Here is a 17680-nt window from a genome sequence, read left to right as displayed (position 1 = left end):
CACACGGTATTTTTATACTCACCAAATGGCAGGAACGAGTCGCTGGTACCCTTAATGTTATCATTCCACACGTCACAGGAACGGCAAGGATCTTTAGAAGACAAAAGATGTACTTCAATTAGTAATTCCCATGGTAACTAATAGAGCTCCATTTTTCCCCCCTTTCTATGGCTATTTTAAGGACTTAAATTGATTTACATCCCTGTGGAAATGTGAAAAAAGCGTGGATTGAGTAGTGCACTCTGCCAGGATTTGGGGGGGGGGTTCTGTTACAAACTGTGTCCCTCCCTCCAATCCTTGCGGGGGGTTTGCAGAAGGCAAAGGCCAGATCCTAATCAGAAATGCTTGTGTTCCCTTATAGCGGGAAGAACTCACGATTCCCCTTTGCATTGCTCTGGCAATTTGTATTAGAACATAAATATAGAAATGATGTTATTTTGTATTCCTCTTACAGCTTATATTAAAGCATAAATATAAACGTATTTGAGTGGCCAGACATGAGAAATAAAACTGGCTTAATTTGAGCTAAGTTCGGGGGCCCCTTCTCAGGTGCAGTGAGGGGCTGAGCCCAGAAACCCACTCTTCAGGCCCTGGCTGGCTCAGGGGGAGACGGTCCCCTGCTTTGTCCCACTTGGGAACACAGACACTGAATTGGCTGACTGTGGGCCACACGCCCACCTTATTGTCCCACACCGGCCCCTTTGCCCGCCCTGCTCTCCTCCTGGCCTTCATGCTGAGGTCGCCGGGGTTCTGGATTCTTCTGTGTGGTCACCGGTCCCCACGGTGGTCTGCAGGCGTCCCTGGCTGAGTGCAGTGCCGACTTGCACCCTCACTGAGCAGGGGAGTAGAGTAAGTGCTGGCAGGCTGCTTCTTCACTCCACCTCCAGCAATGCCGAGAAGCGGAGGGGCCTTTCATCCTTGTTTTGTCATGAGCAGTGGAAACTCAGGAGCCCAGACACACCATGTCATGGGGCAGAGGGGTTCCCTGCCCCCCTCAGCAGGTGTGTGGAGCCCTTGGACACTCATGTCCTGGTAAGAATTTCTCGAAGTTTCCTGATTATTAATGTTTTAAAGTGGGTCAGGAAACTGAAGGGACGATGGGACAAGGGGAGCTTTCTCGGGCATGATATACTGACAGATATCACAGCCAAGCAGACACACACAAACTTTCTGGAGAAGGCTGTGGTTGTGGTAATGCTAAAAAGTCAGTATTTATTGAGCACGTGACATGCGCAGATAACACAGCAGGCGCGCTGGGGAGTCACCTTGCACTTCCTGCACCATCACGAGGGGACTGGGCACTTGCTTTGCCAGGTATTGAGGAGTTTACTGGCCGGCGGGGTTTTCGGGGTGATACGAGAAAGTCCTGGGCAAAGCAGGTCAAATTGGTCACCCCACCCAGCACCCCAGGGTAAAGGTGGACTTCTCTCCTTTTGTAAATGGAAACCCCGCTGCTCAGAAAGGGGAGGTAACCAGCCGAGGCTCCTCTTCTGGCAGGAGGACCCAGGCAGGCCGGACCCCGAGTCCACCTGCTCTGACCACAGTGCCCAGATCGCGGCCGTGAGAGGCAGTCCTTCCACAGCGGAAGGCTCAGGGTCCTTCATATGACCAACACCTTAAAAAGATTTAAGTGCAAATTGGAGATTCCTATTCCCTTTTGAAAAGGAAATGATAAAAATCAGAAAATTATTTTTAAATGGAGACCATGCCTAAAGGTACACAAGCCTGTTCTGTTAGAAATCAGGCTTTTGGTGGTAAAGAACCGAACACTCCAAGGGCAAAGTCAGGCCGGCGGTACTGTTCCCTTCCATCCCTTAAGCGTGTCAGCGCTGATGGTCACCCATCGCCCTATTGTGGGAGGAAGGCACAATGAAAGAACATTTCTCAATTGACCATATTTGCATACTGACTTTTCAAAGACAAATTAGTTCATTTGTTTGTCTCTTTATACAGGATAAAAAAGAATTCCAGCGATGATCCAAAATAGTAAATCAAGTTAACACATACTTTCCGGAAGTACACGTACGTTTTAAACGCACAGACCTTGGAGTCTCCCAAAGGGAGCCAGCTGTGTCGCCAGCACCCAGATGAGGGAACGCAGCCTGAGCGGCCAGGCCCAGTGCCTGCCAGCGGTGACCGCTCTCCCCTCTTCTGACACCATACATTCAACTTATCTGCTTTTGAACTTTATGTAAATGGACTCACAGTGTGTAAAGTCTGTTTTTTTAAGGTTTCTTGAACACCGACAACATACAAGGAGCTGCGATTCTCAATGAATCTCAGTGACTTGACTTTGCGAGCATCCTGGTACGCTCTTATGGGAGCCTGGGTGTCCCTCTGTGGGTCACAGGCTTGTCTTAGTGGCCAGTCCTAAAAGACCGTCCTCACCTGCTGACCAGCGCACACGCTGTGCGTGCTCGGGAAGGCATGGCCACTGTGTAAATCGACATGTAGACTTTGCCATAACTGAATTCAACAGAACATTTGACTTCTGTGTTGGCAAGGCTTCTGGATGCTGACGCTCTCTGCACTCTGGGCTCGAGCCAATAAGTCAGGACAATAAGGGAAAGCGGCGGTCAGATTGGAGGGGAGGTAGTGTTCCAAAGTTATCTTACCTGGTGGCCGCCAGAGGGGACGTGATGGGAAGGCACAGCTGTCTCAAAAGACAGCCCCCTTCCAGCCCCGGGGTCTGCCCACATGCTGACCCATTCATGAGTCCCGCCTCTAATGTCCAGAGAGCCCTCAGCTAGTGCCTGGGGCTGGAAGCTTCCACCATTTCCCTCCATTGTCATGTCTTGGTAATCTGTGCTCCTTATCCCCAAGTAGGGCTTGGGGAAATTGGGGAAGGGAGGTGGTTCTGTGTCAGGATGGTCCCTGTAATGCAGGGGGGTGGGTCTGGATGCCACCTTCGCCACGTGCTAGCTGGATGACTGCGCTCTGGGCTTCTTCCTCCTTAACGCCAGCCTTCTACTCTGTGAACTTGGGACAGTAAGAGCTGGGCAGTTGCACGCATTCCATTAAACCTGTTTTGTGGCAGCACCTTGAACAAGTAAGCATTCGACCAGTGCCAGCGCCTTTTCCCTGGAGATAAGATGTGATTGCAATTGTGCCTTAAATTTGATCCTAAGCTTCCTGGCTGACAAGGCAAAAATGAAAACACAGTGGCTTGTATTGTTCTAGTCTGATTAAAAGAATGTTCCCAGTTTTTCAGGAAATATAAACACTTTCCTGGTGCAAGATTCTAAGACAACTTTATTTTGAAAGCTTAAGTAATACAGTTGAGAGGGTTTGCAACCATTTTTTTTCCACCGGAAGATGGAGAAATCACCTTTCTGTTTCCATAGCATGTATTAATCCCTTAATTTAAAAAAATACTAGTCCGAGGCTATAAGTTAAGTATCGAGAGCTCATGCATTGCTGTTAGGATTCAGTGAGTTCTGTTTCTCTGGTTCTTTCCCTGTCTCTTTTACTGGACATCTTATAATAATAACATAAAGGTAAAGGGCGTAACATCTAGGGTGACGGGAGGGAGTCCTTCCTGCACTGGGTGCTTGACACCTCTGGCCCCTTCGCATGTGTCTGCGAGGATGAAGGAGATGACATACTTTGCAGGGGTGTGTACACTCTCAGCATGAGCGTCTGTAAAGGGGAGGATCAGACTGGGGGGCTCTTCTGCTATAAATCACATGTCCGTAGGATCAGAGCCATTGTGAACTGGTTAGTCAAAAACTGAGTGATCTGTTGACACCCGTCGCGAGCGCTTTGGGAAAATGTGCTGGGTCATGAGTGTGCGGTTGTGCTCCAAGGGCCCGCGGGCATCGAATCCAGAGCCAGGAGCCTTGCAGGGCTCCCAGAGGTAGGGAGGCACGGATCTCTCTTCTCTTCACCTGCCTGGAGACTTCAGAATCTTAATTAGTTTGCAACTTCAACCTGAATGTTCAAAACATGGCAATTGGGTTATTTGCTTTTTCACAGAGGAACTTAAATCTCTCTCTCTCTCTCTCTCTCTCTCTCTCTCACACACACACACACACACACACACACACACACACAGAATAGTGTGAAACCAAGGTGTTTCCCCAGCCCTCAGTGGCCGGGAATCCACCACACACAGACTCTGGACCGGGAGAAGTGGAGTCCAGGGGGCTGTGAAAGGTGCGAGTCTGCTTCCCACAGGGGTTTTTGGGGACCCTGTCCTCCACGGGCCTTCAGGGGCTGAGCTGCTACACAGCACCAAGAGCATCCTGGATCTCAGTGCTGGCCCTTCCCTTACAGGTGAAGGGTGGTGCGGGGCCCTGTCACCTAACCAGAGCTTTGCATGTGAGAGGTCTGCGTTTGCAGAATCAGAGCAAACCCTCCTCCTGGTCCCTAACACCCAGGGCCAGGTTGCCCTTCTTTAAGGAAGCTGGTCTCTTGTCCCTTATTCCCAGGACAGTGGGCAGGGGGCGGGGGGCAACTTCCCCAAAACACCATTGATAACTCATCTATTTTACTTTGTTGTGTTGCCCAGAGCACCTAATTAAATGCATCAAAGTAGTATTCATTCCATAAATATATCGATATCTGCTGGTCACGTGATGACATATTGTAGCCACAGGTGGAACGAGACCTACAAGCTTCCCACCAACTCCTTATTTATTCTAAGTTCAGAAGCTTGAGTATTCTAACTGTTCTTTCGTTAATCCTACAGCGGGCTAAATTTACTAATGGATGCTGAAGTTTTCATTATAGCTGCTTTAATGAGCAAGACAACCTGACACTGTCTCTTCCTTGTTGAAGATTTTAGTTGGGTGGCATGCCTATTCATGTCATAGGAATCATTTATTGGAGAAAGGCCATTTCCTTTTAATTATGAACGTTTTGAATAATTAGTCATTTTAAAAATCATCCCTCTAGGTGAAATTTATCTGGGGCTGGTGGGATAGGTAGGCTTCTATGGCATTAAAATTAACTGATATAGCAAAAGCAACCGGCGCCATTATTCTGTCCCATATCTGTGACAGAACCATGGAGGGCTCACTGTCTAACACACAGCAGTGAAGCTCTCTGTGTCCTTTGTCACATGCAGAGGGCCGGCCAGCATGGCACACAGGACTGGAATCTTACAGAGAATACCAGTCCGACGTGAGCTGTGAGCGTCATTCCCCACGTGTGCATACGGTGCTGACGTAGCACGGGTGTGTGTAGACCTTCACACCCCACCGAAGGCTGCGGCACAGAAGGACCCTGGTGGGCACAGGCAGTCCGGCCCAGAACGAGGGATCAGGGACAGTTGGAGCACAGGTCTGATAATAACAGATTGAGTTGGGGACAAGGTTTGATATGAAATTCAAGGATGTCACCTATGTTCTTGGGGCTTCTGTTTCCTCCTCTGTAAGGTGGGGAAGGTCGTTCCCAGCTCTCTACTCTGTGGTGCAGGTTTGGAGACGTGACGCCTGCAGGGTGTGTGATGCATGGGGTAGCCGTGGGGCAGGAGAGCCCGTGTGCGGTAGCACTGGCCTTGCTGTTGTCATGGTTACAAGTGCGTTTCAGTCCTCTGATAGAATGAGCACCTAGGTAGGGAGGTTCCCATCGAGTCCTGCGGTGACTGCAAGGTGGTCCTTGGGGGAACCCTCGAGAGCCCATGATTTCCAGGTTAGTTTAAGCAGAGGGATGCTTGTTAGCAGTGGGGAGGCTCTGGAGTGAGACTCCCAGCTCTCCACTGGCCGGAGATGTGGGCCAGGTGGGTGGGTGCCTCAAGAAGCCTGGTCGGGACTCCCGCGGGGACTGCCAGACCACAGGGGTTTCCATCAGCGCTCGCTTAGGCTCCTGCCAAGTTCAGACATTGAGCTCCACGCAGTGTTCCCGCATTCAACTAACAGAGCTTTTAGCTTTGCAGAAACCAAGCTCTGTTTTCAATGAGCCAAACTGCCTTTGCATTTGTTCATGGAACTTAGATCTGAGTTGGGAGCTAGGTGGACGATAGTATCTCCATGTTCTCAGTCAGGACACCCCAGATAAACTATGGGCTTTTTAAGGAAGTGGTGCTTCTTGACCAGGAGGGAGCTTCACTACAAGGGTCCTTCCTCTGGTCGCCGGGTCATGACCACTTCCTCCGCTGTGGCCCTGGGGTCTGCTCCTCTACGTGCAGCTTGTCTCCCGGGAAGTGACTTTTGGCCCAGGCACCAAGAGCATGGGGTTCTCCTGAGGTTGGGGGCATCATTGCCCAGGGGCGGAGGGCCTGCCTCCATCTGGATTTTGTTTCAGGCTCTGCCTCTTGCTGACCACGTGACCTCCTGCTACTTGCTTTGAGGTCCTTGTGAAGAGTAGTTGGGTGACTCCTGTATGTCGAGTATCCGGTGTTGTGCCTGAGAGATCTTCAGTGCTGTTCTGCCCCCTGTGCATGTGGCCCCACCCCTCTGCCACCCCCAGGGGCCACACACTGGACTTTCTGTCCCAACAGAGCTGCCCCTTCTCTGGACCTCCCTCTCTCACTTCCGTGGTTTACAAAATCCATCATACAATGTTGTGTCCTTGGATCATCATCTGAAGTTGGCCCTGACCTTGTGTGTGGAGGCCACTGAAGTGCAGGGAAGATGTGGGGCCTGCCCAAGGTCACCCAGCTGGGAAGGTCACCCACCCTTCCACTGTGGCAGTGTGCACGGCTCTGGCCGGGGGAGCACACGCTGGGTCTTCCTCCCTCCCGAGGACTCAGGTTACAGGACAGACCACCGGTCATGCACGTGGCAGGTGGGGGTCCATGGGGTCCCTGCCGAGTGTGTAGACATATTAGTCTGGCTCTAACCCCCAGTCTGTCTCATCCCCACATTTACCCGAATGCCTGAGACCATGCAGATTGTCTGTTGAAGCAACTCAAACCCATACATTTTCAGATGATGCTTTGAGCTGCAGGGAAGAAAATACTCTTTCCTGAGAACGAGGGGTGCAGTGCCTTCCAGTGGAATGGGAGGGCTGACCTTTATAGGTAGACAAAACAGAATGCCAGCCCAACATTACACTTCTGTGGCAGTATATTGTTCCGGAATGGGGTGCCGCATATTTGTGCGATAATGCTGTTTTTGTTTTCAAGTGAATGCTGCAGTGTTCTTTCGTGTGGAGGAGGGATTCATTACAAGTTCACAGAACTTTTTCAGTGGTGACAGGGGGAAAAATAGGTGATTGTCCTCGCAGAGTATACCCAGCCTGGAGACGGTTTTGTTCATAGCTCAGCGATACATGAATTCTCCGAAAGCTCACCTTTCATTATGGACCTGGCATTAAATAGAGATACTTAGTTTTTCCCTTTAAGATGCTGCGAGGTGCCCTCGGCCACCTGGCATTGTTTGAAAGCTAGCCTCTTCTCGGTGCCCAAGCACCTTACATGGGCTCCCAGCTGTGACCTATTTTAACGGGTCAGATCAGACAGTTAGGTTGGGAGAAGTTATTAAGCCAAAATATCTGAGGGTTTGCATTTGGAGGGCGGGCAGAATAACTGGTTAACGAGCAGATCTTTCACTTACCTGGTCTACTAGTTGTCAGGAGTAGCTAACGAACTTTTGTGCTCTGGATACCAGGTTCCTGGAAAAGAATTGTGCTGTTTTCAGAGTGGTTTTCTTATGATGCTAATATATTTTTTGAGTCTCTCAGAGAAATCCTCCGGTGGGAGGGACTTGCCCATACAAGTCACTTCCAGGGAACTCTGAGACTGGGACCCCATCTCGAGCAATGGCCCACCTTTTACCCAGGCCCCTGAGTCAGGCCCGGAGTCTCCCTTGATTTCTTCCTCTCCCTACAGTCCATGAGGCTGGTGGGCTTGGCCCCCTTGATCTTTCAATAGCTAACTACCCCCAGCTCCGTCCCTCCTGCCACTGCCCTCAGGTGCCCCTCCCCATCTCTCACCCGGACCACAGAATGGCCTCCACATTGCTCGTGGATCCACTGTCCATGATCTGTCACTCCTGGCCTTTCTCCCCTTTTCAGCCACCATAGTGGCCTTCCTCATAGGGTCCAGGCTCACAGCCTTCTGCAGCCCCCTTGCAGCTTCAACACAAATCCAAATGCATTTGCAGCCTCCCAAGCCTAGCCCACCGCCCATTCCAAATGCGTACCTGTGATTTATTGTGTGTCTTGTGTATGTGGAGGTCAGCACTGGGTCCTTCTGTGAATTACCTCATTTATTAACCCAGCACAGTCAGGATTATTATTCCTATTTCCTAGGTGAGGAGGCTAAGGCTCAAAAAGGTGAAGTGACTTATTCCAAGGTCAAAGCCAGAATTCAAATTATTTGCCATTTCTAGAAAGTTCTACGTACTCCCTGGCTTCCCTGACTTTGTTTCTGTTGTTTGCCTAGGAATCCTGTTCTTGAGAAAGATGCCCTGACTTTGGCCAAACAGGGGTTAGATGCCACTGCTTCCACCTTTCAAAGCCCCCAGGCTGGCTGTGATGACAGTGTGCACCCCTGCATTTCAACAGTTTGATTATAAGCCTGTCTTTTGGAATTCCTTTAGGGGAAGGACCTCGAGTTCCCATCCATGTTTTTGTTTTGTTTTGTTTTGTTTTATTTTGAATCTCCAGATCTTCAGCATTTGGCACAGCACGAGCCCAGAGTAGTTACTCAGTGAATGGTAGCCACTGGTTTGGTGCATTTCTTCACTCACCCAACTAGTACTTTCTGAGCTGCTAATAGGTGCGCAGAACTGTTTATGTAAGAAGTTCCAGGTAGAGATGACAGGATTTCCCATCAGAAAGCACCAAACTAGCTACAGATAATGTATCTTTGGGGTGAGAATCTGCACCTTGCTTTGTCATCGGTGAAATACGGTAGATTGTCCACAGCACAGGAAAGTGGAGAGGTGGCCGACTTAGTCTTAATCCACTGTCCTCCTATATTATGTTGCTGTGAAGGTGTGGTTGGGAAGGATTCACAGGCAGATGGAGGGAGCGGCAGATGACAGCTTTGTGCTTCAGGACCACCTGGAAGGACAAACTCAGGGTAGTCCAGAGGGCTTGGACAAGGGTTCCAGGATGGGGCCGGGCATGAGAAGCACGTGGCTATTTTGGGTGAGATGGTGAGATTTCTGGGTCAGGGAACAGTGTCAGGAAAGCAACCAATAGGAAGATCATGGTCTGTCTGGAGGATGGTAGACAGAGTTCTGTGTGTGTGAGGAGCTTCTAGTAATTTCCTGCTCTGGACACCATTCAGGGGAAGCACGCTGCTGTTTTTGGTGGGGCTGCTCAAAGGGGGGCTTGGTCTTAGAAGTGGGAAGGGGACCCCTGAGAAGGAGGGTGTCCATGGACTCTGTGGGTGGCTTGCTCCCTCTTCTCCACCCTAGGGTCTGCCCTGGGAACTTCAGAGCTCTGTGAAGCAGTCCAGGGGCTTGCTGACCAACACATTCCTCTCTCTTATCCACGCCAATCTGATCAGAAAACATGCTATTTCCTTTATTCGTCAACAGTAGTTATTCTTCTAGGACAAGGAAACTGCATTTATTAATATCGGTGGAGTGGCACGGTTTATTGTCCCTTTGCCATGTGTAGAGGATTGGTACTAGCCAGCATTTTAATTAACAGCAACAATAGATAATTTTAAATTAAGGAGCACGTTGTAAGTTGTCTTTCATTCTGGGTCCTAGGGAATAATGATCCTCCCAAATAGTTATTTAACGCCATGGCTCATCCATTACGCTGTCTCGGGACACGGCGCTTTGCCCTCGGCTTCCACAGCACGCTGCTGTTTACAGCTGAGTGTAGGGATGGTCACCGCGCCTTCCCATGCAGGGCTGTGGGCTGATCACAGGCCGGGGGCCACTGGGTGGAACGCAGGGGCCTTCCCAATTTGCATTCTCAAAATTAACACCTATAAACACCAGTTTACCATCTGGATATTAGAGATAAGTCATTTTCTTTGAAGTTCACTGAAACTTAGACCAAGAAAAACATCTTTTCGATTCCGATTCAATATTCGGTTGTCTTTGGCATCATGTGCCCAATGAGCCCATCCTGAGTACCTCTCATAGTCTGAGTACAATGGAAGGAGGGAAATAGGCCTTGCTCTCAAGGAATGCTCCCCTATTGACCCCTTTCCACCCGGCCTGAGGTAGGAGAAACAGTGTCAGGTAAGGTGTGATCAAGGCTCTGGCAAAGGAGAGCAAAGCAGCACAGGGTGTGCAGAGAAGGCAATTCTCAGATGAGGTCTCACTCCCTCTCTGGGCTGGTTCTCAATCTCACCTGTATCCCTGCTTCACCCAACTGGTGGGGGCATTTAGGTGTGTTCAGGGGTGGCCACTGGGACCCCTTCATACTGTCCTGGCAGCATGTCACACCTGGCCCCTGGCATCGACCTCAGGGTGACTCAGAGCCTCCCCTGGGAGATGAGGCTGGTCCTCACACGTGCTTGGGCAGCAGCAGGCTTATAAGCATGGCCTCCCTCGGAATACCACGGAATTCATTCACCCATTCAGCGAGGGGACACGGACGCCTCCCCTGAGCCAGTCACTCCTCTACGCACGTGGGGCACTTCTCTCCACTTTTACTAGGGAAGACATGGCCTTGTGTGTGCGTTAGCAAGTTGTGTCTCTAAGCACGAGAGTCCGCAAAACAGGCTGAGAAGCAACCGGGGATGGCTGCTCTCCATTTGCCCATTAAGGGTTAACTTATAGTTCAGTCCTTTTATTCCAGGTACGACTTGCCAGCAAGCAAGCAGTAGTGGAAAAAAGGAAAGTGATTGAATCAATCCACCGATTTTATTTTTCTGCGGACTGGGAAAGCGGCTGATGTTTGCTGTTTCGAGGCACCAAGTCCTGAGCAGACGTGAGGGTCCTGGGTTTCCCCGGCTGTGGAGCCCGTTCTGTAGGCCAGGACCCCGGGCTCCACAGGGTGGAGAAGGGAATTGGTCAGCTCTGTCTAGAACACGGCTGAGCATGACTCGGTTTACTACCGTTGAAAGGGATGGGAGGGCAGGACGGGAACGAGCACCCAGGAAGCAAGAGGTCTCTGCAGCCAAGGTTCCGGGGGGGCCCTACTGAGAAGAGCATGGCGAAGTAAGTCAGGCTTGGTCATGGGTGTGTGAGTAAAATCAGGGGCAAAGGAGGGGTGGGCTCACAAATGACCCCATTATGAAGTGGCAGACCTCCAAGGAGGGGCAGGACTGAAGAAACATCACCTGCAGACAAGCCCAGGGGCCCTGGGTGTTCCCGATCTGTGAGAAATTGTCACTCGTACATGACAGCAGAGTAGAGAGAACCATTACTTATACAGCCGGGATTCTGTGTGTCTGGCAGTTCAGTACATTTCCAACAATAGCTACTTTTTCCCCCTCATGGAAGTTTTTGAGGGAAGATGTGAAATCTGCACCTGGGAGAGTCAGGAGCCCCGGGTAGTGCCCCAAGAGGAAAGCTGGGTCCCTGGCGTCAGGACTGGATTTTAGATGCAGGTGGAAGTGCACATCCAGAGGGAGCTGAGGGCCCAGACGCTGTGTCTCAGTGGGACCAGGCCTGCTTTGGTCCTTTGGGTTCCTCCCCGGCGGGCTGGCTGCAGGAGGGAGGGCGTGTGTCTGGGGAGTCCTGTCTCCTCTCTTCTGCTTCAATGCCCAGAATCCAGCTCCAGGACTCTGAGCCCAGCTCTGCACAATTAGAGAGAAAGAGGCTCGTGGACACACACACATACAGGGACAGCCAACTTGCCACCCGGGGCCAGCTGGCTAGGGTGAGGGGGGTGAAGGGTCAAGCGCGAGCACTTTCCTTTTGCCTTCAGGGCTCAGGTTGAGCTGAGCGTGCTGTGGGCATCTGGCCCTGCTCAGAGCCCTGGCGCCGCCACGCAGTTGTAGGTGGACCTGGGGACACGCACAAACCCAATGGCCCAGGTCAAGTCCACAGTCCAGGCAGAGGGCCCTTTTGTCTTTAAGCATTTAGTGCAGCCCGTTCCATTCCCTGGGAGCTCCAGGAGGCAAAGAAGCCTGTCCCCAGGCCCTGGAGTCCCACTGCAATGCCTGGTGGAGGGAGGCCCGCTGGCAAGTTACTTAATCTCTCTGGGCCTCAGTCTTCCCATCTGCAAAGCAGGTCTAAACCAAACTCCTTCTGGGAGTATTGGGAGAATTCAGTAATCCCTGGGTACACTTAACAGGATGTCTGGTATAGACTACCTATCCTTATGGTGGATGCTTTTTCCGAGGATGTTTTCATAATGCCCCTGCCCTTGAGCACAAGAACCCCCACAAAGAACTACTCATGGGGCAAAGACTTTTTAGAACATGACAGTGACTGACTGTCACTATCTGAGAAGTGTTTGTGATGAGTGCCAAGAGAGGGGCAGGTGAGGAGGGGGGCAGGCGAGGAGGGGGAAGGTGAGGAGGGGGAAGGTGAGGAGGGGGGCAAGTGAAGGGGGTAGATGAGGAGGGGGGCAGGTAAGAAGGGGGCAGGCGAGGAGGGGGAAGGTGGGGGGCAGGTGAGAAGGGGGCAGGTAAGGGGGGCAGGTGAGGAGGGGGGCAAGTGAAGGGGGAAGGTGAGGAGGGGGCAGGGGAGGAGGGGAGCAATAGGACAAGGTCCACCTTGTACCTTTCGCAGCCAGGTTTACACTGTCTCTGGCAGCAGGAGGTTTAGAACGTGCCTGTTCTAACCCTGAGCTCTGGCCCTTGGGAGGCGAGCACAGGAGAGGCCACCCTCCTGTCTGGGGTTGGGAGAGTATCCTGGGCCTTGGAAGGGAGCACAGAGAATCAAAGTCCCGTGTTCCCAAATTCCATGCTGATGATTGTGGCGGAGACGGATGTGGACGCATGGAAGCCTGCAGCCATTTGAACTTGCAAATATAATAGAGTCCTTGGCCTGCTAATTGGCAGAGTTTCCTAATCCAAAGAGGCTCCCCCCAACTGTGGGTAATTAGGGAGGTACCATGATACACAGTTTGGAGGCTGGGGTTTGTGCTTCAGAAGTGCTCTCAAAGAGCAGGCAGGGGTGTGCGTGGGTCTTTGCTGAGCAGCTGTCCATGAATCATTTTTAAAATTTGCCAGATATTTCGAAGTCCAGCTTGTTGGTCATAGACTGACAAAATGGGTTGAGAAAGCGGGTCTTTCCTCCGGCCTTAATAACATGGTTTTCCGGGACCCCTGCCCCTGCCTTTTCAAGGTGGCTTGCTGGGGGCAGAATATGGTTCTCCCCATCTCGTCATTCGGGAGGTTTCCCGCCCCCGGTGAGATCAGCAGCCCCTTTCAGCCTCTCATACATTCGGAAATACTGAAATTAACAGCTTTGCGGATGCCTGGAAGGTAAACAAGGAAACTGTGAGACTTGGCAGCGTATGATATCCGTGAGAATCTGAGGCTCAGATGATTCAGAAGCATTGTGCAAGGTCCCCCGCCCGTCGTGTGAGTTACCGCGTGGAGGCAGAGTGAACTTGTTCCTTGACAGAGTGCTGGGGCGGCCGGCGCTCCGTGCCTGGGGCCTCTAGCTTTTCCACTGCAAGCGGCATACGCGATGCGGTCTCTTGTGGTCTCCTTTGTCATGGTTTTCTGCTCGTGGGGCAACCGTCTAAATTAATTGCCCTCCTCAGCGTGCTTGAGAGTCCCTGTGCCGGGGCGGGGGGAACAGCTCTGACCGTTGATGGGGGACAGCTCAGTGTCTCTGGAGACACTGGGATCCGAGGGAAGGCAGCCAGGGTGGAGGAGCTCCTCTCTGGGGTCTCCCCATCCCGATAAGACCGCGGCAAGCCCAGCTTTGTGGGGTACGGTTGCATGGTTTTGATTTTCATTTGTGTGCCCTTGCTTTATAAAATTTTAATCTATCATCAAAGTCCCCATTTTAGATACACTATACATGTGGGAATATATATGGGAGCATTTTTAAATAAAACAAAAATGTGCATCCCCCAATTTTTCAAATGCTGCTGCCTGTTTAAAAGAAGAGCTTGTAGATACCCCCTCCCCCCCGCACCGCACGTTGCGTTCTGCCGGCTCGAATGTTTAGGATGCCCTGGGCCAAGGGTGTGGGTGAAAGACAGTTTACTTTTGTCTGAGTTTGGAAAGATTGCCCGATTCTGTCCATCTCCGAGCTTGACAAGTCAGAATAATTATAATTTCTTCCTTAAATGAAGCGATCCCGATGGATTGATTCTAAATGTTGTGGTTTTGTTTTCTTCTTTGTGGGGTTTGAAGCACGGTAACGTCGCATGGTCTTTCTGTATCTTGTGAGCGATCAGGACTGAGCCCTGCAGCCTGGGGCCACTTCCTGCAGGAGCGCCCGCCGGCCTGACCTCGCCTGCCCCGCTCCCCGCCTTCTCGGTGGATTTCCCCTGTTCCATGTCCTCACACCACCTCGTTCCCAGGGTCTAGCCTGGCTGGCGGCCTCCCCACCTCTGCCCCCGGGAAGCAGAGTGGCGGCATCTGGATGCCCCAGGGACAGAGCTCCGCACTTCCATGGTCAGGCTGGCTCAGGCTTCTGGGAGCCGGGCCACTGCCAGAGACCCACTCCTCCCCCTTCTCCGCCTCAGGAAGTATGTGGCCAGCCCGAGCCTTACCAGGTCTTCGTGGCACACAGACCACAGTAGAGCTTTCCCTGGGGTGAGAAGAGATTTTAGGGAGTTGCTTATGTCCGTGTCGTCCTCAATGGCCCGCCTTTCATGGGTTCTCCTGCTGGCAGCCACTGGTGGACACTAGGAATGCAAAGAAAAGGCTGGCTGGACGTCCCCACCTTGAAGGAATTACACCTTCACTTCGGGGATGGAGACCCAGGAAGGAAAGCAAACAAACAAGCAAACAAAAACCAACGACAGGGTCAGCTGCATTTGCCCGTGCAGCCCGGCCAGCAGTGGTCTTGGCAGCCTTGAGTTAGCGTCCCTGCTGCCCTGCCTCCCTGCTCTGCGTGACACTGGCCGAAGTCAAGGGGCTCCCCAGGCCTCAGTGTTCGCTTCTTTGAAATGGGATTCATCTTGCCTGTTTCATGGGATGGGCTGTGGGCTCAGGGAGAGACACTGTGAGCGGCACTGGACAGGATCCCAAACCCAAGAGCTTCTCTCCTTTCCTCGTTTGGAGGATGGTGCTATTCCTGGTAAGACCAGGAAGCTTTCCAGGTGTGGAATGCTGCTGTGCAGGCGGCTGGGGGACGGCCCCTCCTGACACGGGCCGATCTGTCCGTGGGAACGGGCCTCCCCCACCCCCAGTTTTAAGTGTGCATATTTCATCCTTTCAGACATTGTGCTCGATATTCGAGTAGCAGTCTGCATCAGGGCCCGAGGCTACAGGAAGTGTTCCTGAGATGAGGGTTGACTTCCGAGTGTATTCTGGTTGCTGGTTTTTGTTCTAATTCTGTACTTTGAGAAACTGAGCGCTGTGGTTTCATGCTAACATGTGTGAGCCCAGACCCATACAGTATGTGATCTCTCTGGACAGCCTCGGTTCCCTGTGTTCTTGCTTAGTTTTAAAAAAAAGAAAAGAAAAGAAAACAACATTAGTTCAAAGTTCAATCCAAAATTGCTGTTTGCATTTGGTTGGTCCTTAATGAATTGTGCTTATTCATCTGTTTAACCAACAATTGACAGAGAGCCCACCTGGTTCTACGCCCTAGTGGTTTTTTCCTGTGTGGTTTGTAGTTTGGTTTGACTCCAGCCTGCAGTTTTGCTTCTGCCTGTGATACACTTCTGCATATCTTTGGGTTTCATTTTACATTAAAATGACTCAACATGGCTTTGGAAGATAGTTCTGAGCATTTCGACCAAACCTGAAGTATTAAGGTCCGCATATACTTCTGGCCTCTCCCCATGCTTGGCCCCAGGCAAACACATGAGTAGCTCTTCCCAGCGTTTTCCCAGGTTCTTTGAGGGGTTTGGAAGGAGGGGACTCTTGTAATCAGTTATTTTTACAAAAAGCAGTTCCCCTTACCTCCAGGGATCTCACCTCTTGCCCAACCATCAATGCCTCCCTCACCTTCTTACCATTTGCTTTGTGTTGCACTGGGCTCTGCTGCCCTCTGGGAACTCTGTGACTTTACTTGTTACCTGACCGACTGATCCCTAGTTATGTTTGTGGATTCTTTAAATTTTTTTAATCATGTCATCTGAGAACGCAGAAGTCTTATTTTTTGCTTTCCAATTTCTGGGTCTTTTATTTCTTTTTCTTGTCTTATTACATTGACTAGGCTTCCAGTACAATGTTAAATATGAGTGGCGAGAGTGGACATCCTTGCCTTGTTCCCAGTATTAGCCGGGAAGCACTCACTCTTCCAGCACCAAAGATAATATTAGCTGTAGAGGTTTGCCCAGGTAGACTTAACATTCCTTAATATTAGAAGAACGTTTCTTCTGCTTCTTTGGCTCCAAATCGACCTCACAGGACAGCTTTTAAATGAGAACTATAACTTGCTATAATTGTGTGCTGGGGAGTATCGTCTTTGGTTTAAAATATCTAGCCTGGCCATGACTAAGATGAGAAGTATTCTATTTCAGTAGAAGACACCATGTCCTGCATTAGCTGTTCAAAGATAGTGGCGATCGAAACAGCTAGGAGTGCAGATGTGTAGCGATAACTGAGCGCGCTCTCCAGCTCCAGCATGACGCTGCCCTACTGGCCGCTCGTACAAGAACCAGAGGGTCCTGTCTACCAGCTGAGGCGTGGATAGGCAGAGCATGGTATATGCCGCCTGGAAATGCAATAGTATTCTTCCACAGAAGGGAATGAAGAACTGGTGTCACAACGTGGATGAGCCTCAAAAAATACTAAGTAAAAGCAAGCAAGTCACAAAAGGCCACGTATTGTAGGATCTCATTGGTGCAATGTCCAGAAATGTCCATGGACAGAAAGTAGATTTGTGGTTGCTGGGGGACAGGGGCTGGAGAGGGGATGGGCTGAGGAGCTAATGACATCATGGGCATGGGGTTTCTGTTGGGATGATGAAAATGCTCTAGATTTAGGTGATGGTGATAGTTGCACAGCTCTGAGGTTATGCTAAAAACTCCTGAAATGTACACAGGTGGGCTTCACGGTATGTAAATTATGTCTTAATGAGATGTGAAACACGAAAAGGGCATAAAAGCTAAATTGTTGAGGAATGAGCAGGCTGGATAATGATTTAGCTGGAAAACCGGGGTGAGGGACCAACCCATGCGGGTTTTAAGAGGCAGTGTCTGGGATGAGGGACTGAGGACGCTGCCTTGGGGGAGGGGCATCCGGGCCTGGGGGCTGGACCCCACGCGCTTCCGATCTCGGTCAGCTCCCACGTTCCCCCATCACTGACATCAACGATTACAGGAGAGTTTGGGGCAGGTCACTTTTGAAAGCTGATGACTGCAGCAGAATTTACCATCGTGTACATAAAAAGGCCTCAAAAAGACCCCAACGACCGAGCAAAAATGAGAACGTGCAACTAGTGCTGTCGAGAAAGAAGGGACTGGAATGAGCAGTTACCACCTGGTAACCAGAAAACTAACCCTGTTTTTTTCTTCCCCTTTCTTTTTCAGACGATAGCCTTCGCTTTCCCTTGGTGAGTACAGAACTTTTTAAAAGAATTTTTTCCCCCAATGTGTAGTTAACTAACAACAACAAAAAAAGTGCGTGGGATTTAATTGTTAGAGAAACATTATTTCTAGAGAAAGAAGACCAGTAGGGTCAGTGTGTTGTATTAGAGTTTTATGCCTGAGCTTGCTTGAACGGGCTCGTATCACGCAAAATTTGTCACGTCATTTTGTGTGCGTGCGTGTGTTTAAAATCTGGTTCAGCGGT

General features: G+C 50.8%; 1 protein-coding gene across 1 annotated transcript in view; it reads left to right on the top strand.

Annotated features, from left to right (window-relative positions):
• Positions 1-17680, top strand: part of PTPRE (protein tyrosine phosphatase receptor type E) — a 139991-nt gene that overhangs the window by 29261 nt on the left and 93050 nt on the right. The window contains exon 2 of the mRNA XM_040624227.1: positions 17419-17441. The gene's annotated coding sequence lies outside the window, so the exon portion shown is untranslated. The remainder of the gene's footprint in view (positions 1-17418; positions 17442-17680) is intronic.

This window comes from Ursus maritimus, unplaced genomic scaffold (genome assembly GCF_017311325.1).
Source record: "Ursus maritimus isolate PB19 unplaced genomic scaffold, ASM1731132v1 scaffold_7, whole genome shotgun sequence".
Lineage (NCBI taxonomy): Eukaryota > Metazoa > Chordata > Mammalia > Carnivora > Ursidae > Ursus > Ursus maritimus.
Note: the sequence above shows the minus strand (reverse complement) of the source record. Positions and strands in the feature narration are given on the sequence as shown.